The sequence below is a fragment of the Pleurodeles waltl genome, chromosome 3_1, assembly GCF_031143425.1.
Source record: "Pleurodeles waltl isolate 20211129_DDA chromosome 3_1, aPleWal1.hap1.20221129, whole genome shotgun sequence".
NCBI lineage: Eukaryota > Metazoa > Chordata > Amphibia > Caudata > Salamandridae > Pleurodeles > Pleurodeles waltl.
In genome coordinates, this window is record NC_090440.1 from 403,589,871 (window position 1) to 403,612,768 (window position 22,898).

General features: G+C 45.4%; 1 long non-coding RNA gene across 1 annotated transcript in view; it reads left to right on the forward strand.

The window, feature by feature from the left end:
• Positions 1–22,898, forward strand: part of LOC138283205 (uncharacterized) — a 271,858-nt gene that overhangs the window by 150,455 nt on the left and 98,505 nt on the right. The window contains exon 3 of the long non-coding RNA XR_011201126.1: positions 3,784–3,854. This is a non-coding gene — a long non-coding RNA (uncharacterized lncRNA). The remainder of the gene's footprint in view (positions 1–3,783; positions 3,855–22,898) is intronic.

Sequence of the window (22,898 nt, forward strand, 5' to 3'; positions counted from 1 at the left end):
TCTGACCCTGTAACTTCACCTTCCATTGCAGTTTTGTGTTGGACATTGTACATGGCAGCCTGATTTCCCTATTTCCATGGCCACTTTTCTTCTGTGTGGCTAGTGTCAAGGGCCCCTTGGTGTGCCACTGCCTCCCTCATGGTGATGGCCATGTCTGCCAGCACCCCTGCAATGGTGACCAGGTTGGTGTGGATGTCTCTCAGGTCCTCCCTGATCCCCAGGTACTGTCCCTCCTGCAGCCGCTGAGTCTCTTGCAACTTGGCCAGTATCTGGCCCATGGTCTCCTGGGAATGGTGGTATGCTCCCAGGATGTTGGTGAGTGCCTTGTGGAGAGTCGGTTCCCTTGGCCTGTCCCCCCCCCCTGTTACACAGCAGTCATCCCAGCTTCCCTGTTGTGCTGTGCCTCTGTCCCCTGATCCGTGTGCCCACTGACCCCGGGTCCCTGATCGTCCTGTGTTTGTGGGGTTGCCTGCGGTCCCTGTAGTGGTGGACACACTTCTGATTGATGTGTCCTGGGGACAGAGGGATGGGCCCGCTGGGTGTTGTGCGGTGCTGGTGTTTCCTGAGGGGGGAGGCTCTGTGGTGGTTTGGGACTGTGGCTGGGTCACCAACTGTCCAGAGGTCCCTGAGTGGCCAGGTTGGCCATTCTGATCCAGGCATGCAGAGCTGCTGTCATCACTGTGGGCCTCTTCTGGGGGGGACTGGATGTTGCTGACACCTCCTCTCTGGTGACATGTGGGGTTCCTGTGGGGATGTAAATGCAGTGTTATTGTTTCTGCGTGTGCCATCTTGTGCATGGGTATGTTTCCCTCTATGGTTGTTATTACCAAGGCAGATTTGGCTTGTGTGAGTTGTGATTTGGTTGGCTAAGTGATTGTCACTAGTGTGCATGCTGTGGTGATGGGTGTCCATGCAGGTCTGTGATGCGGGTCCATGCATTGGTGTTGCATGCAGGGCTTGGTATTGGGATGGGTGGGTTGTGATGGAGGGGTATATGTGAGGTGGTGTAGTGAAGGGGGTGAGGGTAGGGGTAGGAGTTTGTGATGGCATGCAGCAAGGGGGGGGATAAAGTAGTAAAGATTTGACTTACCAGAGTCCAGTCCTCCTCCTATTCCTGCCAGGCTCTCAGGATTCATGATCGTCAAGACTTGTTCCTCCTATGTTGTTAGTTGTGGGGGAGAAGGTGTGGGTCCACCGCCAGTCCTCTGTACAGCTATCTGGTGTCTTGCAACCACGGAACGCACCTTCCCCCGTAGGTCGTTTGACCTCTTCCTGATGTCATCCCTTGTTCTGGGGTGCTGTCCCACGGCGTTGACCCTGTCCACGACTCTCCGCCATAGCTCCATCTTCCTAGCAATGGACGTCTGCTGCACCTGTGATATGAATAGCTGTGGCTCTACCCGGATGACTTCCTCCACCATGACCCTTAGCTCCTCCTCAGAGAATCTGGGGTATCGTTGTGGTGCCATGGGTGTAGTGTGAGTGGTGTGTGTGAGGGTGTGTGGGGTGATTTGTTGGGGTGTGTGCTGTGAGGTGTGTGGATGGTGTATGAGTGATGGGGTTTTGTGGCTCAGATTCAGTGGGTGCTCCTGGCTTGTCTCTCTCTCAGTTGTCAAATTCTTTGGGTCATAAAGGGTTGTGGCTAGTGTGGGTGTGTGTTTTATAGTGGTGTGGGTGTGGTGTGTGTATGAGTGTTAGGTGTGTGTAGTTTGAATTGTCCAATGTGGTGTAGTTTTGTATGTGTGTGTGTATTTTGAGTGCAGCGGTCTGTACCGCCAATGGTTTACTGCGGTTGAATGACCGTCGCAGTGAATCGTGGGTCATGATGCTGTGGGCGTATTTCTGTTGGTGTAACGGTGTGGGTTTTGGTACCACCAGTTTATCACTGACCTTTGGGCTGGCAGACTTATGTGTGTGTCTGTACAGTGGCGAATTTCTATGTGTGGGTCATAATACCCGTAGCAGTATACCGCTGCGGTCGCGGTATGTTGGCGGCAGTCAGCATGGCACTAAGCAGCACTTACCGCCAATGTCATAATGAGGGTCTTAGTCTCAAAATCAAATGGTATACATACAAAAACAAAACTGGTTGACCAAATGTTCAAAAGAATCTCACTTTGACTAATGCATGAATTACTAGGCATTCAAGAGTTACAGTACAGTACAAATCAATAGCAAGAACAACTGTCCAATAGAAATAGCATACATATAGAGTCAGCAACTGAGTAACATTGATTATTTTATTAATAGCAACCTATTAATGTTTCAGGATCTTCCCCACTAACCCTTCTGATTAGAATAGCGTGTTTGGACTTCATGCTAAATAATTTTCTCAACATAAATTTAGAAAAACATCTAACTATGGCTCTATCAAAATTGCGGTTGGTATCTAGAAACAAAAGACAAATTACAACAAGAACAATAGCATTTTGTTATACCTCTACTCAGTATAGATCAGCAAGCTGCTATTATCTTCTTCAGTTGGACCTCTGGCACAAACCTGAGCATAACTTCTCAGTAGGTCTGCATGCTTTAAGTTTATCATGGGACACCCACACAAGAGGACTGATTTTTGTTGTCCTTATCCAACGGGTCAAGACTGACAAGGCCAACTGACACACAACACTCAGACAAAGAACTCCTGGAACACTGAAAGACATAGCATCCGACAACATATACAGCAACACTTCCATTTGGGCAACACTCAGAAATGTGCACTCATCTGGATGGATAGAGCAATAAAACACACAATGCTAAAATACTTTCTCCACTCAGTATAAGATCTTCCAAGTACACTCATACAGTGCAAACAGTGCTTGATTTGGTTGCAGATGGATGCCGGCTGTTAGATTTCCTCCACAGACTTTGATCCACAACAAAGGTGAGAAATTACAGGAAGGGGAAAGATGAAGAGAAAAATTGAAAACAGTGAGAAGAGAAGAAAACAGAGATGAAAAGAACTTAAAGTGAGATAAAATGTCAGGGAGTATTTAATGGTGGATTAAAGAGGAGTGGGATGGAATCAAAACTATATAACCTTGGTATTCAGCACCCTTACCTTCGATAGCATCATCTGCCTTTTTTTAAAGCAAAACCTTGTGGCCCAGTACCTATGCTTTAAAAAAATAAGTTCTGATTGTGAAGCAATTTTAAGATATCCCATCATCAAAGGCGACCACAACAGTCCAGTTGATTTGATCATGTCCTTACAAGAAAAACACAAGGTGCACCACAGCCACTCCATTCCCTGGTAATGTAAAAAAGAAAAAACAAGGCAGTAAGCCTTTTCCATCTATGCACCCAGGATCTGAAACCACACCCTTGTAACTATAAGGACTGCCCCCAATGCTGCTCCAATTTTCGAGAGTTGAAGATGCACCAGTTAAAGATTACTACATCACAATGCATTAACAGTCCTCAAACCAACTATCTCTCCTATTACTCAACTTTATGCTATTCTGTAACCCAGAACAGTGCTTCCCTGGCTTTTGGCTAGATTTCTGGTTTACAAACACCACACACATACATACACTATGCAGCAGATGAGCTATGCAGTTGCAGAGAGACCTCTGGAGCTTGTTGTGAGAAAGTATAATTTCTATGTCTAATGCGGTTCTTATTTATCCTGTGCCAGTCAAGTTTCATTTATTCCTTTTCGCTATTTGACCTATCAACCTTGTTGTTCTGTTTCTGAGAAATGCTTATCTGTTCACATACCACTAACTACCAAAGGTTCCTGACACTCAGGAACAGCTGAATAATGTTATTCTTTTTCTGTCTTAGCTCAAGACGTCTTTCCTTTACAGGAGGGAATAGTTGCAGTCTGCTGAAGTCTGCAAGGAATTTCAGCTGAGGTATGTGTTTTTACCCTGAAAAGCCCCTGATTAGGCACTTTCTAATGTATGTTTTAAGCTAATGAGGGAAAGATATGAAGCCTAAAATTAAGATGTCCAAAAGTGGTAAATCTGTCAAGAATGTGTATAACCACATAATTTCAACGATGTTTGCACCCACTGTGATACTTTTGTTTCCTGAATCATCTGTTTCCATTATAACCACTGGTGTCTTGAACATATATCTATATTGTGGTATATATTGAGAGCATGTTTCATTTAGCAGAGTTGCTGATCTGAAGCGTACCGGGCTCTCTGCAGCGCTGCAGGTGAATAAACAGAAGATTCTTCTCCATGTCTGCATTCTGTCTCAGTTGTGAGCAGTGACATTATTTATGCTCTATCAAACTGGAGTACACTGCTGAGATAGATAGAATCAGTGCAGCTGGATTCTCTATGCCGCAATCCAGGGGCCGCTTTTGTTCCTCCAATGTCTGATGTGTACACCTCCAGAGGGGAATGCATTTCCAGGAGTCAGTACCAACTAAGGAACTGACCGTGTAACCCTGAGACACAAGACTGATTTCTTACTCTCTCTCCAAACTATTGCGAATGCTGGCATTGAGATCGGGTAAGATTGAAATCTCAGAGGTTTCTCCTTTGTTATGTTATGATATATTAATTAGTCCACACTCTGTACAGCAAAAAATTCACCTGCTTTTGAAATAATGATGAAATAGGACTTCAGTCTAGACTTTTTTTGAAACACTGGAATTACTACACTAGGAAAAAATCAGACTTACAATTCCCGACTACAGGCATGTTTGTCTTTGATAAATTAGATTACCTTTGCAAAACATTGTATACACTAGGTAAGAAAAAGATGAGATTAACACAATCTGAAATATTAAATATATGGGAGGCCTCTGCAAGGGAGCGATTAGTAAAACAGGACATGGTGAAAGGAGATAAAGAAAAGAATGATAGAGAAGTGGCCAGGGAAATAAGGGAAAAAAGAAAGGAGCAAGGTAGGCAGGATGAATTAATAGAATAAAATGTTACGCAACCAGGCATTCAGCACCATGGGAGCCAGAGCCAAAGGAGGGAGAACTTATTATAGATGGGTTACTTTGTAGAATGATACATCCCTCTCTTTATGAATAGCTAAAATAGATAGTAGACAGAAAGATGGAAGTGAATGACCCGTACAGCCTAAAACTTCTATATTAATTATATCAGTTGTAGCTCCCAGCAACCTAACTGAGAGATCTAAAGATTAGTGGGTAACGCATTGCCCACTGCTGTTAATTTTACAGGCAATGTGATATGCAATGACATTGATCATTTTGGGGGTGATGTTGAAAAAGTAGAGCTCCCTGGAGAGTTTATCTTTATCATGATAAATCATGTTTTACAACATATATTTCAAGATTTTAACATAGGGCCAGGGAACATGTCAAGAAATTGGAAATAAAATATGAGTTGGATACAGAGCTGCTGGTAATTTATGTTATTGCTGTGCTCCTAACCTTCAACTTAGGGAGGAAGAGGCATTGTGTCTATTGATGCATTTAGTATCCACATTTGAGAAGGTAAAACAATTACGTATTGAAGTACAGTTTCCAATGCAAGAATTTCCTGGGTTTAACGTTACACAGCCTGTGTTTCATGTACACACACCTTGGACTAAGGGAAACCTATTATCTTTCGCTAAAGACTATCCAAACATTGGGGAAAATACAGATGAATGGTATACCCACAAGATAGGACAGTTGACAGTAAGGAACTTAAATTAAATGTTTCCCATCATCTTGCCAGCAGAGATATGAAAAAGTGTAAAAAGGTCCAACAGATAGTGAAGTGGCATAATGCAACATTAAAAAAGGAGAGAAAGGATTTTAGGAGCACACATGATGAAATACATGAACAAGAAGTGTGTGCCCTTGTTGTTTTTACTCAGCAACATGGGATTCTCAAAGTACCATGTGCATATTTTTCTGTGGTGTTAGACCCATAGCTGGAGGTCTTCCAAATTGTTTGAGAGTTACAGGGGTTGCTGCAGTATCATCACAACAGGCTGAAACTTTGGTATTAGGGAAAAAAGTGATGGATGGAATGCGTAAATTAATCTCATCCACTAGTAATTACCCACGCCAAATCCCTATCCATTGTTATTTGCACACCATGTCACCTCAGTTTGGACCCAGCTATATGCAAATCAGTTTTGACCCTGCCCCAGTCAGAACAGTCCAGCCCAAACTCCCAAACAAGGTCCTCCTCGAACTGGTGCAGGACTGATTTGCATACAGCTGGGTTCAAACTGAGGTGACATGGTGTGTAAAATAGCAATGGATTGGGATGTATCATGGGTGATTACTAGTGGCTGAGATTAATTCAAGCATTCCATCCATCGATTTTTAGTATATGTTGGTAGGGCGAAACATGTCCCGGGTTGCTTGCGTCTGGTTCAGGGAGGACCTGGCTTGGGTTTGGCCTGGACTGTTCCATTTGGGGCAGGATCAAGACTGATTTACATATAGTTGTGTCCAAGCTAAGGTGACATAGTGTGAAAAATAACAATGGATTGGAATGTGGCCTGAGTCATTACCGGTGATTGAGATTAATTCAAGCATTCCATCCATCACTTTTTTACATATTTTAGTGTGTTTCCTTAGGTGGGACAGATATTGTAGATATGGGTGTCTTGCACACTGTGTCACTGGGACTAAGCTGTATCTGCCTGATGAGCTCATAACTAGGGCAAATTCGGTCCTGAGTTCCTTGTGTTCTGATTCAGGGAGGACCTGTCTTGGCAGTTCAGGCTGGACTGTTTCAACTGTGACAGGGTCAAGATTGATTTGCATGTAGCTGGGGCCATAGTGAGATGACATGGCATGCAAACTACAGATGGATTGGGGTGTGGCCTGAGTAATAACCAGTGGCTGTGATTAATTCAAGCATTTCATCAATCACTTTCTTTGTAAAGCTTCTAAAAGTGACATTTTAAGAATTATGACTTAAAATACAACGTTACCATTAAAGTTGGTTTTAAATTACAGTTCCTCAGACACAAATGTGAGAGCTTTTCACTGCCAGGATATGTAAAACCTAAAAGCACATGTCCATTTTTTAAAAATGCAACGCACCCTGCCCTATGGGTGTTTAATGCCTAACCTAATGGTGATATATACGCAATCAGGAGGAAGGTTTAGGCCTGGCAAAAGGTTTATTTTGCCAGTTTGAAATGGCAATTTAAAACGGCACACACTGGCTGCCATGGCCATCCTGTGGCAGATTTTAAAGGGTTACTTAAGTGGGTGGCAGAATAAGTGCTGCAGGCCCACTAGTAGCATTTAATTTACTCATCCCGATATGAGGTATTCCACCTTACTAGGGACTTACAAGTAAATTAAATATGCTAATTGGGTTTACAGGAGTGGGCACAAGCACTATAGCAGTGGATAGCAGTGCTAAAGTGGACAGAGTCCTCAGGGGCGTAGCTCGGTCAGTAAGACTGGGGAGTGTGAGCTTCAGATCAATCATTGACCATCAATCACTGTTCAATGTCAAAATACATTATGCATATTGTACAATGTCAAAATGCATTATACAACAAGCAGAGCACATGAGAGGGACTAAAGGGGCAGTGGAAAGGAAGACAAATGTGGATTAGCATGGGTACTAAGTGAAAACACAATATTTTGTAAAATAACCAACATTTTTGAAGACTTTCAAAGCAAAGAGGGAGCGTGTGGGTGCATTTTTGCCTGTTTATGTGAAAATTTCTTGTGAAATCTGACAGACACCTCACCCTACCTTACTGAAAACATCTGTACCCAACTATTTTCTAGAAAATACATTTATTAGGGGGGTGTAATGCCCCAAACACCTCCCCGAAGCTATGCCCTTGAGAGTCTTAAGTGTGAAAATCTGGTTCAGAAAACAGGATAGTGAAAGTGAAGGATTTGGGGGTGACCCTGCAGAAACGGCCAGGGGCAGCAGAATTCCTATCCTCATACTGGACGTAAAAACTCTACAGGAAACAACAGCATCCCTATTAATAACATTGAGCAGACCCATGGCTCAGTCCTGGAACAACTCAGCAGTGCTCCCCACACATTTTCATCTTTACAAGGCCTAGTATTGGCTCACTCCTCGCACCATTGCAGCCTTCCTCATCTCCATACATACCATAACATGAAAACTATACAGAAAACCATGATCAACAACACTTGTTCCATCAGAAAGTGCACTGCCTAGTCTTGAAATAGTCACCCACAATGGAGACATCTCAAAATGTCCACCTGCATATCACTAATTCTGTGCATTTCCAATAAATTAGGGGCACTTCTGGGCCCCAGACTAACTTCAGACAGACCCCCCTTGGACAGGTACTCTACACTTGACTTTCATCCATTTGTAGGTTTTAGTTATTCCCATTCACTTTTCACAGTGATTGCAGTCACGTCCTAAAACTGCATGTCACTAATTGCTGAAAACAATCCCCTGCTCACCATGACTTTTCTTATTTTCATCACAGCTTTTATTAAGATAGGAGTACGTTCCCTTCACTCCTACGAGCCATGATGCCCCAACCTGATGCGCTGCTGAAGAAAAAACTTGGGCAGGGATAATAGCTGCTTCTCAGAATGAGACTTGAAACGCAAGATTTTTCCTCGCTCAGCTCTTCCTACACCTCAGTCCAGCTTCACAATATCAAGCACCAGACGGTTACCAACAATAACTGTGCAAAAACAAATGCATGGTTAGGCTGGCCATCTGGGACTGAGGGAAAACCATTGGTAGGATGAGGACTAGGGGGCAACTTTTAGCAGGGTGATGGACAGAAAGAGAACATGATCTCTCCAGCCTGGTAAACACCACTGATGCAACACACACAGTTTTCTTGTAGACTTATGTGGTCCGGAAGATGGTCAGAATCACTAAACTAATCAGAATTAATAAACTCACTTGGTACATATACTACGTAGCTGGAATGGTCACATTTTCTAGGGCAGCAATCCTCTAAAGTATGCACAGCCCTCTTACCCTCTCCCCAATGTGGCACAAGAGAAATTCTGCACACAAAAGTAACAAAGCAAAGTGCAGGAGGCTGGCCCAGTATATGGTTACACCTATAGGTGAGGCACCCATTACTGAGTCCAGGCAACCCTTAGTGATAGTGTAGGCAGCTCTAGATAACCATAGCTCTCATAGGGGTAGCTGTGGAGAGCAGCTAAGGCTTATCCAGGTGGATGCAAAGTGGTTGCAAATACCACACAGGTCAGTCAGTGATATACACACAGGCAAGAATCACACTAGTGCTAGAAAAATGTTATATTAATTGTAACACAAACTTTAGAACTAGCTTTGCTATATTTCCTAACCAGAGACATGGACATACAAACATATACTTAGCAGCAGGTAAGTAAAAGCATAAAATAACAGGGGCCCCTATGGAGGGGGGGGGGGACAAACCATATACTAAAAAAATGGAATGTGAAAATTACTCCCAAACCATGCTACCACCCAAGGACCCATAGAGCTGGGGAAGTATGAAAACCCCAAAGGTAAGTAGGTAGGATTCCCCAGGTGCCCGTGTGCAGAGTAGTAATCTAGGTTCAGTGTCCATAGGCTAACATGGGGAAGTTGCTGTTGAAGTTTTCACGTTTTAGGACCCTTGCCAGAGGACTTCAAGGAAACCCGCTGTGACAAGGGAGGATGGATAGTGTCCCCACCCATAAATTCCCAGAACAGTGGAGTACCTACACTAGGGAGCCCAGGTGAACAGGGGTGAAGTTGTGTCTGAACCTCCTGTTGAAGTCAACGGGTACTTTGGTTGTCTAGCTGCTGTTGTGACCTGTGGACCAGGTCAGTGGATCCCAGGTGTGGATTTCTGAAGAATAAGACCTAAGGAAAAAGGGAGTCTTATTCACTTGACATTCCAAGGCAGGTGATGTCAAACTGCACTAAACTGCACCTTCCTGAACCATTTCCAAATCTGGCTGTCCATGCAGCATGGAAATAACTTCATTGTAGCAAATCTGCATAAAATCAGTTTGAGCTTTAGAATCAACATCAGCAGAATCTCAGCTGACCTCGAAAGGGAAGCTCCTTGCTCTAGAACACACCCTACTTTCAACAGAAGAGAGTAGGGCAACCAGATGCTATTTGGCACTGGTGGGGCAGGTTCATACCATACGCTTTTCTTCCAGGTTCCTTTGCAAGTGGCCTTTCATATCCTTTGTTTATCTGGAGCGCCGCATTGAAGGTTTTCAAAGCATCTTTTGAGTCAGGTGGAACAAAATTAACGCTTGCCTTTTCGGGGAGTGGAAAACCTTACTCTAATTTTTCAGCCAGTAAAACTGGCCGAAAAATTGCAGGAGTGTTTGGCTGCCTCAACAGTGAAGTCTTATTCCTGTTTCTTTTTTTTACTAACAGGGAAAAGTATAGAATGCTTCCCTTGCTAGAACAAATATCTCTCCTTGTCCCTGCCACCAACTTCCCCACCGCCTTCCTCATGCCCATCCCCACCTTGCACAGATTCCGCTGCATACATTCACCACCTGTCAGCAAGTAGTAAGTTTATATGTTAAACCTCACGGAATTGGGAATTCCATGTGGAGCTTAATAGGAATTCTGCATAGAACTTGAGGATAACTATTCTCTAGGCTTCAAGTATATTAGTTTACACAAACAGGTGTAAGTTTCACAGAGATACCTCACCAGGAAAGGTGATATTGTTCTGTCCACTGGTCAACATGGACAAGACCTAAACCCAAAACAATAGCACTTCACCCACTCAATCTTCTGGGTGCGCTACTCTGTTCATTTAAATAGGAACTCTCACATAGACGATCAATAGATGGACTTGATTTGCCATCTACAAGGCATTCCGTTTAGGGAACGTGTCCTTGCCAACAAAGGCCAAAGCATACAGGGGTTGAAGCAAACATAAGGTCCAAGTTTAACTCAGATACATTTGTAGCCCCACTACATGGTCTACCACATGCATCCATCTGGCGTTTGATGTTGGAAGTGGGACCGTCATGGTCCTGTCAGTTTTGTTGTTCTGCTTTTCATAGTTTCTTCTCAATTAAGGTATCTAGTGGTTGGATCTGGATAAACACATGAAGCAATAATCTTGCAGTCTCCTACAGAACAATAGAAGGAATCTCCTTCTCTGAAATGTAGCTGCATTTCACATCTATATCCAATGAAGCGGCCAGAACCACTTTCCAGTTCATGAACAATAGTCATCATAATTCAGACTCGTGTTAAGTGAGGTTTATCATGAGGCTCCTTCACCCTGCACTCCTCCAACAGAAGACAGAAGTGCAATAAAAAATAAACCGGGTAAAACATTAACATTAATGAAGAATCTGAGACATTCTAGCAGAACATTGGCTTTCACTTTCCAGTATACTCCGAAAATTCATATAACATCTCATTGCCTCACATGGTACCCTTTGTTAACCCATGTTCGATTGTATGCATGCCTCATATTCTCCTTACAGCCTCCTGTTTCCCCCTCGTATCCCCTGCCGGTATTCTTGCAACTCATCAGTCTTAGAATCCTTGTCTTCCCTCTTTTTTTTCCTATCGGGTTCCTATCTCTACTCATGTTTGCTATTCTAGGAATAATCCACACATCTTCACAATAGGCCAGGCAGCCTCTAAACCAATCTCTTCTATAGCTTTGTATGTGTCATTTCCTTCAGCCAATCCACACATGTTAGTGCTTGGATCTCTGTCTGTTTTGACTGTACAGTTACAGGTACAGTGGATGTTTCGGTCCCATTTTAGCAAATCCTCAAGATCGTCATCAGGACACAGTATGGGTCGCAATTTTCACTATTACTAGTGGTAATAAAAATAAAAACAGACTAACACCTATGTGTATTATACCTCATTACTCTATTTATGATTTTCTTGCATAAAGGTTACCAAACAACCACCTGGAGACCCATTATCTATAAGTGTATAACCATCATTATGAATATAACAGCAATATATGTCATTTGTTTGATAGACAAATCAGTAAGTGCACAGAAATTAATAAAAATGCATGAATCTATTCTCCACGCAACAGTGTAACAGCTAGAAACACAATGAGGTATTATATATTGTGAGAAAACGGGTTGTTGGTTGACTGGGGCGTGAGCCCTGGTGAAGCAACAACCTCAATTCTTGTCATGGTAAAGCACAAGCAAACCACAAATTAACCTGTACTCACCCTCTGGTAGCTTGACACAGTGCAGTCAGGCTTAACCTGAAGGCAATGTGAAAAGTATTTGTGCAACATATCAAATGGTAGAACAGTGCAAATGCTACACAAGAAGGATCCTACAATAGGTTAGAAAAATAGAACTTGATTTAATAAATAAAACAAGACCAAAACAACAACAATCCAATAAGTAGAACGTGAGTTATGATTTTTTTTAAATTAAACTGTAAAACAATGCGTGGAAGCAAGAAGCGACACCTGGTCACGCTGGACTGAGACAAAGTCAAAAATTTAGGCTCGATTCTTAGATGGGGTTGGTTCAGATCCCCCCCATTAGCAGCGATGCGGAGGTTCGGCATCATCATCAAGACTGCCATTGATGAGAGATGCGAGGAGCTTCTGCCATGGATAGTATCATGCAGTGCCAGTTCTGAAGGCGATGAGCCGATCCCAAGTTGCGGCGATGCAAGTCTGTTGTGTCGGTTTCTGAACCACACATTAGTGGAGATTTACCGGTTCTGTTCTGCGCAACAGCGGCTATGGGTCAGTTCAGCTCCTGCAGCAGAGGATGCATCGGTTCTGCTGGAGCAAGCACCTTAGGCCCACTTGCAAGGGCCCAGGACTGGGGTGGCAGCACTTGGCAGGGCAGACGCACAGATGGCAGAGTCGAGCTGCAGAAGCAGAGCGGTTGGAAGTCTGTTATGTCCCTGAGTCTTCACACCAGGAGGCCAGTCAACTAGCCCTTCGGGTTCTGAGTTGGAGGGATCAAGTCCATGCATTCTCCCTCCCAGGCAAGAGGATAGCAGGCAGCAGTTCAGCACAGCAAAGCACAGAGTAGCAACCCAGCAGAGTGGCAGTCCTTCAGAAGCACAGCAGTCCTTCATGGCAGAGTATCCACACGCCCAGACGTGTACTGAAGTGGTGGGTTCAGAGGTCCAGTACTTATACCCAGTTGTGCCTTGGAAGTGGGGGAGACTTCAACACCATGCCTTTGAAGTGCACAAAGTCTCTGTCCTTCCTGCCCTGGCTCCAGACTCACTACAAGGGATTATGCAGCCCTTTCCTTTGTGTGTGGACAGGGCACAGCCCATTCAGGTGACAGTGAGGCCATGCCCAGCATCTCCCTTCCATCCTGCCCAGGATGTCCAATCAAGGTCCACCAGGTCACACCTAACCTCCCATTGTGTGGCTGTCTAGGAAGAATTCACAAAACCCAACAGTCACCTCACCCTAGACATGTGAGCAGAGACAGGCAGCAGGCACCAAACAGATAAAGTAAGAAAATGCCCATTTTCTAAAAGTGGCATTTTCAGAATTGCGGATCTGACTTCACCATAAGTTCTGATTTTAAATTGTGATTCTAGAGACAACAAATTTGGGAAAGTTGTCGCTTTTTTTGAGAATTATACTTATAAAGGCAATTCAAATGTTACCCTATGGGCGAGATGGGCCTTGCAGTAGTGAAAAACGAATTCCCAAGTTTTTCACTACCAGGACATATAAAACATGAAAGTACATGCCCAACTTTTTAAATACATTGCAATCTGCCCTGGCGGCCGCCTAGAGCCTACCTTAGGGGGGACTTATATGTAATATCAAGGAAGGTTTTGGCTTGGAAAAAGGGTTATTTTACCAGGTCAATATGGCAGTTGAACACTGCACACACAATGGCAGGTCTGAGTCATGTTTAAGGGGCTACTTCAATGAGTGGCACAATTAGTGCTGCAGGCCCACCAGTAGCATTAATCTACAGGCCCTGTGGTGTTTGCCCCAGAGAAATAGATACAGCCACCATTGTGGTGCTCCCCAAGACTCCACCCCCCTCAATACTTTGTGCCGATTACAGGCCGATCTCACTTATTAACACAGAGATCAAAATCTTTGCAGCCATCCTTGCCACCCATCTTAAAAAGGGTCTGCCTCAACTAATAAACCCAGATCAATGTGGCTTCATGGCCACTAGCAGCACTCGGTATTGTATCCGTCGGCTGCACATAGCATTAGCTGAACGCGGCCGTTTGACCCGAGACCTTGCCCTTTTACTCATTGATTTCGAAAAGGCCTTTGACTCAGTCGACTGGGGATTTCTTCGTTTGGTACTCCGACGCGCGGGCCTTGGCCCTAGATTCTGCCGCTTGGTTCAGGCATTATACATCAACCCCACTGCCCGGGTGCAGGTCAACGGTTCCCTGTCGTCAACCCTAGAGATTCACAGGGGCACACGACAGGGTTGTCCTCTGTCTCCCCTTCTATTCACCTTAGCCATTGAACCTCTGGCTCAGATGGTCAGATCCGACCCAATATATCGTGGCTGGCGATGGAATCACTCCCAGGAGGATAGAATAGCGCTTTATGCCGACGACGTCCTGCTATATATGGAAGAACCTAGTGTAACAGGCCCGAAATGCCTCAAACTGCTAGAGCGCTATGAAGTGGCATTGGGTCTGAAAATGAAACCTGCTAAATCCATACTAATCCCGCTTGCACACTCACGAGACTGCTTCGATTGGCAGGAACAGATACCACTGCGCAGACTAAGCTTTAAATATCTGGGTGTCACTGCTGCCAGAACTGACATGGACAAAGAACTTGACTCCCTTGCTGTCACGCATTAAAGCTGATCTTCAGAAATGGCAGACTCTACCGTTAAAACGTAATGGGCAGAGTGGCTCTATACAAGATGATGATTCTGCCGAGGCTCCTCTACACCTTTCAAAATTTCCCTCTACTCATCCCCCGCTCGTGGTTCAAGGCCCTTGAAAGAGCCACGGGGTTGTTCCTCAGGAAGGGTACCAGACACTGTGTAGCGGCCCATCACTGCCGAAGAGGGATCTACGATGGAGGCCTGGGTGCCTCCGACCCCTACCTTTATTATCTAGCCTCCCAACTAATAGTGATACACGACTGGTTTAACGGGGGATGGGGAGACCCAGCTTACCGGGTGGAATTGGAACTCCTAGGGTTCCCTCGCCTTCTAGATATAATGTATGGGAATCCCATACCCCAATGAATGGGAGAAGTTACCAAAGTGATTTTTCAGGCATGGCGTGCTGCCCTGAGATACACCCACTGAAACACCACTGTTACACACCAAACACCACTATGGCGAGGGAAATGGCTAAGCGCAACTGCAGCTCTGGAAGGATTTGGGGAATGGGATCTGGTGGGCATCTCCCTGGTGGGAGACGTGTGGGCAGGGGATTCCATGAAATCTTTCCAAGACTTAAGGAGGGACTTTCAGCTAGCCCAAACGCAACTCTTCCGATATCTCCAACTCAGACATGCTTTAAGAACCCACATACCGACAACAGGCTCTCTACCAGAGTTTAATCCGCTAGAAGCCAAGTTACTCATGGGAAACTTGGGGGGGTAAGGTGTTTCCCAAATTTATAAAACGCTGATCAACAATGCTCCTGGAGACCTGAACCTCACTAGATCCAGATGGGAGGTATGGCTGGGCGCTCTAGAAGACACAGAATGGAGGGAAGCCCTGATGACACCCAGGTCTTTAGCAGTGTCAGCTAAGCTCCGCACAGTGCAATTCTATTACTTGCATAGTGCTTCCTTAGCTCCTGCTAGGCTATACCGCGCGGGTCTGCGACCCTCGGCCCAATGCCCACGATGCTTGCTCGAACCTGCAGATTTTTTCCACATGCTTTGGTCATGTCGAGTTATTCAGTCCTACTGGGACTCGGTGCTCCGAGTGCTGGAGAAAGTCTTGAGTTGTGAAATACAAAGATCTGCCAAACTGGTCCTACTGGGAGTGATGGAGGACATGAGAGGAACACGGGCCCATCGAGCTCTGGTGGCCACAGCCCTGTTGATAGCCAAGAGGGATATAGCGGCAACCTGGATCTCCCCCGAGGGCCTAAAGCTCCAAAAATGGAAGAAAGGGGTAGACTGGTGCGCGACCCAAGAAAAAGTGGTCTACGACTCTAGAGGGTGCCCTAGGAAATTTGAAAAGATATGGGGAAGATGGATAGACTTGCTGCCGTAATAAAGGATATGAGTCTGGCCAAGACGGCCGCACTGGAAATAAGGCAATGGTCCACTCCCACAGGTCTAGACTTTAATTCCCCACATGGTATCTGTCTAGAATTCACTAATGTCCTTAGTTCCTACTGCAATGTCATATGGAATTGTAAATGCTCTCTGCTTGACATATCATTGTTCTTTGTTCTTAACCTTCTGTTCATTTCCTTGTTGCTTTTTTAATTTTTTCTCAAAAACAATAAAATATGTTTATCAAATAATCTACAGGCCCTGGCCATATGTAGTGCACTTTAGTAAGGATGTATAGGTATGGCATTATCAATGTATTTTTTAAGCAGTGTTGTACAAGAGAGCTGCTGCTGTGCAGCATGTTTGAAGGTAAAAAAAGAGCACTGACATGGGCATGTGTAATGTTCACATTTTTTGTGTGTGCAGCCTCGCGCTACACACACGCATGTGTTCGATCGTGGAATGGTCCTGACGGCAGTTGCCGTTAGCCTCCCTCCCGGTCGCTTGGAAGAATAAACTCTCTTCTCACTAACCTGAAGAGTTCGAGCTCAACTGCTTCAGCAACGTTGGCCGTGTCATAGCGCTTTATTTTTACTCCCACCCATTCTGCACCCAGCTCACTGCTGCACAACATGACTGAAAAACCGACAAAGCCAATACATCTCCCATAGACAAGACTTATTGGCATTGTCAATGCTTGTTTAAAATAAATGGAGACAGGGAAACAGATTCTCTTCAGCCTGTAGCTACATGTAGAAATCATTAAAAATGCTTTTCCACACACATGTAATTCATATTGAAGGTGGGCTTTCCTAACCAGTACTACAACCCGAGACCTTCCTTTTATCACTGAGGCTCACTTTCCGCAAAAAATTCACCTTTGCTATGCCCACTTGAAGAAAAGAGAGGTTCTAGTTGTATTAGCACAATGTCGCGGTTGCTTGGACACTCATTACCACAGTTTTTGCTTCCTGTCAGTATTATGTTCAAACCTATGAACATTCAATAGTGCTATGTTAAGATCTCCCATTTTTTAGCATAATGATCCCATCGCTCCCCTGGCCGCTCCCACTCAACTTCAACCTGTACTGACAACACCTTGTCAGCGCTGGTGAGATTCACCTCCCCGCCTGGCTGCCCTCACCTTCCCGTCACACTCCCCTGATAGCAGCTCAACTTGAGTGTGATCCACCTCATCACCTCGCTACTCCAGCCTCCTCCTGTTTTCCCTACTCTAACAGATCATGCATAGGACATCTTGCTTTTAAGAGTCTCTGTGTGTCTCTGAGCCCCTGCTCCTTTCCCTGATCAGTAGCTAGGAAGAGTGCATGTTAGATTTATATTGATTTCTACCAACGCGTGGTTATTGCACCCTGAACTACAGCCTATGTACCTGATCACCAGGGGACTTTCCTCATCGTAGTTAAATTATAACAGAATGTCAATAAATGACAGGCAAGCCACTGCCAAGTGTCTCCTGCTACTCACTGGCTTTGTTCAGTCCATCATTCCTCTACTTTTGTTCCAAGGCAGCTTGTTCCCTGTAGTGGAGCCTTCGACATTTCCCTTTCATGTGCCATTTTTCTGGTCCTGTTGATCCAATTATGCCTGGTTTTGTGAATCAGTGACTTCTACTGACAACAAGTATTAGAGCTGGATATATCTGTCTCACAAGCTGTAAACACTAGAGTTGGGTATATCAGCCTCACAATGTGTAGACGTAGACAGACCTTGAGGTATTAAATTCATGCTTGGCTCTGCTATGCAGCATGTTTGTAGTGTGCGTGTAACATAAATGCATCTACTGTTAATTATACTCATAGCAAAAAACGCATAATGGCTGGAAGATTTAAGAGTATGCAATTAAAATTAAAATGAACAAGCTGACACAGGATCATTGGTCTCTATGATCACAGATATAACGCCTTCCCATTATGGGCCACCTTTTTGAGATACTTTTGATACTATGAACACAACTGCATGCATTTATTGTCTAATCAACTCAGCTCTGCACCTAGGTTCTACTACAATTTAAGCCTAGCGCTTTTTGAGGATCTTAGATAGACAAGCTGACGGCTACTTACAACCATAGTATAAACGTCACACTTGATTTCTGAGCCTATGCATTCCTGGTGCCTCCTATAGCAGGTGCACCACGAGTGCCTAGTTCCCTACAAGGCCAGAGGTTGTACACGTTCATCCTATTTGGCCAGCTAGTGTGGTGTGTGGTGTAATGTCAGCTTCACAATATGTAGATGTATAAATAAGGGAGAACACAATGTAGTTCTTCCTTAATCGTACACAATGTAGTTCTTCATATTCTGACTTGCTGTTTGTGACAGTATGTACAAAAAGCAAGGTAGCTCCAACCAAATAAAGTTTGTACATGTGTAGGGCGAACCTCCCTATTTCGATAAGAAAAGAACTGGTAAATGTTACAACACTCATACAGACTGACTCCTAACCAATCAAGCGGTGTGAAATAAAGCATCAAAATATTTATTAAATCTCTCTCTAATGCCGGGGGAGGGGCGTGGGGTCCAAGATGGCGGTCAGAGGAGGCGTTCATCCTGGGGCTCAGAGAGCAGCCCTGTTAAATCCTTTGTAATCTTGTCCCTACTGCCCCATGAAGCCCCCCCTGCCTGAAACACCAGACCTACGAATTGCACCCGGGCCGACGTAGCACGGCTGGAGCTTGTGAACCTGCGCAACAACATCAGTGGGCGGTGCTCGTCGTCACCCGGGGAAGCAGTTACCTTCTACCGAGGCTGATTGGAGCTCACCTAACCAGAGAGGAGGGGAGCACTGGGGTCGATCGCGGTCTCTGAAATCAGTGCTTAATTTGTGCTTGTTGTTTCCGGTGCTGAGCACCGGCACTTATTTTTCAGGGCCGGCGCTTAGTCTTCTGCCTCAAGCATTTGCTACGAGCAAAAGACAAATTTGGGAAAGACGGAGGAAGAGAAAAACGAAAAAGCGTCACAATGAGGGAAATCAGAAAGTTGCAGGTGTGAGCTGAAGGGGCAGGAGGGGCTGAAAATAGATTGGAGAGGTCCGAGATGGCTTCGGGATTACGCTGCCTCAGTATTCCGTGTTTGCACATGTAATTGCATCAGCCGCATGTTTAAGAGGAGGGCTTTGGGCACCGGCACCTTTTTATTTACAAATTAAGCACTGCTCTGAATGCAGGCGTGAATGGTGCTGAATGGCTGGGCATGCACTGGACTGCCACGCAGCAAGACTATGGGCCCTGAACCTCACAATGATATCAGTCTTGCAGCGCCAGATGCCCATTCACAAAGCCTGGGGTCCTGGGCACGCTGGCTGTGCCAGACTGCTGAAGAGACCAGGTGTGCTACAAGGAGGGCAGCGATAACAGTTGCCTAGTATACAGCCACTGCACCTCCCTCTAAAGGGGGACCCTGTGCTAGGGTACCTGGCAAATGAGGGACAATGAATCGAGCTCTTGTTTGGGAGCCCTTCCAGAGTCGCGGAATCACTTATTCACTCATACAGTGTGTAGGAGACACCCACATACTTTTGACCTGGATGAAATGTGTGCCCCCGAAGCTCAGAAGTGTAAAAAGAGAAATGGGGTACCCCAGCTTGCCTTGGAGTAGAGGACACCTGCTGAGCAACATGGGACCCAGGAGCCAGTCCTCTTCCTCTACTCACATTAAACAGAAAGGTGACCCTTGTCCATGAGGGGACCACGCGGAAACCACACTAGTACCTTTGCTCAGGTGCCAAAAATGGCAAAGATGCTGTCCACTTCCCCCCATGGCAATGGCATTACAATGTCCCCTCAGGCACTGATCAGGGGTGGACTAGATCAGCTGGAACTAACCTTGGAAACAAATTCCAGCCATTTAGAGTGCATATTACATGCCATTCAGGGAATGAAAACCACACTGGAGTCCAAAGTTGACACTGTTGCAATTGAGTGTCCCTCCTTTGAGCTGACCACAAGAAGCTGTTGGAGAGAATGGAAGACGCTGAATGGTTCCTCTACTATCCGTCCAAGGGTGCATGAGATGCAAGATCAGCTGTGGCATCTCACGTGAGATGGGAAACAAGCACAGATGAGGGCAGAAGATTCTCAAGGGTGTTCCAGAAGCAACAACATCCATTTTCTCAGAATACTGATGAAAGCGGAGGGCCCCTCTGTGGTATTGTTCCCAGCAAGCTACCTCAGGTCTTCTCCATTGAACACGCACTCCACATCCCAGAATGCCTGCGTCACCCAGGTGTGGCCTGAGACCAAATATTGCCCTCCCACTGTACTACAGAGACTTGATATTGCAGCTATTCAGGGCCCAAGGGCCCTGGGCAGGTGGTGGGGTCCACTGTCACAGCCTTTTTAGATTACACAGCGTCAGTTCAAAAACAGTGCTCCTCCTGTGTGGACTGTAACACCTATTCTGCACTTTGGTCCTGAAATATGTTCTTCTACACCTGTCTACGCTTTGGTTAGTGGAGGGAAACTTAACACACTTCTTCAGTACCCCAGAGGAGGTGCGTGCCTAGCTGAAAACTAAAGGAGCTGACATCCAATCAACAATAGGGCAGAGAATGGGAATGGAAAAAGCATGGAGATGATGGGAGTTGACGGGCTCCGAACCCACCCTCAGAGAAGCAGGAGGCTAAAGCTAGAACACAAGTGATAGCTAAAATATCAAACTATCATAGCAACTATGATGACTGACTGGCCTCAGAACATGCCTCGGACTCTGAGACAAATGCCAGTGGGTTGGGGCTTCTAATGTAGCTAGGTAGCATTTACTTGACCCCCCGCTCCACTAGCAGATGACCTCTAGGTGTGAAGCCTTGAGCAAGCCTAAAGATCACATACATACAGTTACAGGGGGGTGGCTGGGAAGATGAGGGGAACAAAAGGGGTTGAGCTCTAGAGTTGCTGAGGGCTATGGACAGCATGCCCACAATCAGAGCGGTTTTGGACTCGACCCCCTCAGCTCAAGGAGGTGGGCCCCTGCTGTCACTGCTCAGGGACAGGCATTGACCCCTACTGCACTGCAGCAATTTATTCTACGTGTTTGTACGGAGTACTTTGGTTCCTCAGTCCTGGGAGAGGGAATTGGTTACTCATGTTTTTTGTTACTGCCCTACAGCACAGAAGAACTAATTGTATTGCTGGCTTCGCAGAGAAGGCTTTTGGGCAGTGGCTATGAGCGATCATATTAACTATGCATGATGTCTTTAAAAATCATAACATGGAATGTCCACATTCATAGACACCCTAGCCTCGATATTGACTAGAATCGCACCTTACCTCTGATGGCGGGAGGCAAATTTAACTGTGTAGTTGGCGTAGTTCTAGATAGATTGCACCATCCCTTCTTAATGTCAGCCCATACAAGACTGATAAGGGTTGTGCAACTGGATAGCACAATGGTGCTTAGAGGAGGAGTGGAGGCTCCAACACCCCCTTCAGAGAGAATACTCTTACTATTCAGGAGTACACTCACTTCATGTATGGCTAGACAAGCTCCTATGCAATGCAGCCTTTCAAGACAAAGTCCGGGTGGCAGAATATTTAGCCAATACACATTCAAATTATAACCTGCTAGTGGTAATGCTAAATTGGGACATGCCCAGACCCTCAATCTCAACATGGAAACTTAATCCAGTACTTCTGGAGGACCTGGTATCCTGGAACACAATAGGAGACACTATAGACAACTATTTCAGATAGAAATTTCAGAGAGAACGAGGGCTTCTCCTTCTCCGGTCTGGTGGAGTGGGTTGCCTTCAAAGTGGTACTTCGAGGACTCTGCATCACCACAATGTACTGGGTTTACAAGCAGTTACATGCGGATATTCGGCAGCAGAAAGACCTCCTCTGGGGCGTGGAAGAGGAGTTGGGTGGGGTCCCTGATGTTGTTGATAACCTGCAGAAGGTGCGAGAAGCACTGTTGGCACAGAATGAGCGCTTGCGGGGATAGGATTACCAATTCTATATCACCAGGGCTCACAATGAACACAACAAATCATTCAGGCTACTTGCTTGCTTCCTAACCCTGAGAAAGGGGGAGTGCTTATATTTGAGCATTAACATTGAACACAAGGAGGTAGTTCACTCACAGATGGAGATTAACATAGCATTCCTAGACTACTACCAGCAATTATGAAGCACGCAATCGCTCCCCGAGTATGTCCTTAGTGCCACACTGGGATGATTACCAGTTCCAGAGGTGTATTCGCTGGGCAAGCACATCTCAGAGCAAGGAGTCAAGGGGCAATTAAAGCCCTATTGCGAGGGAAGGTATCAGATGCAGATGGCCTCCTGATTGAATTCTATGCGACTTACGCAGACCACCTGATCCCCAGGCTGACAGCATTGTTTAATATGGCCATTGTACCATGCAGGAAGCACTGATTACACCACTACCCAAACAAGGACGCAGCTTAGAGCGAGTGGGATCATATAGACCCGTCTCACTATTGAATGTGGATTAAAAGATCCCTAGCTGTGTACCAGTTGTTCGGCTAGCACCCCGCATGCAGACTTTAGTTCACCCAGATCAGTCTGGATTTATCCCCACACAGAACACTTTCCAAAATATCCAGTGGCTCATACAGATGTTAGACCACTCTAAGGACCTCCCACGATGGCTGTGACATTAGCTACTGACATGAAGAGAAAGCTTTTGACTCCATATCTTGGGACTTCCTTCATGTGGCACTGACAGGCATGGGACTGGGCAGTGGATTTCCCAAATGGACAAAACTGCTGTACACTCACCTGATGGTCTGTGTGAAGATTGACATGGTCCTCTCAGACAGCTACAGGGTGGGCAGGGGCACCTGACAGGGTTGCC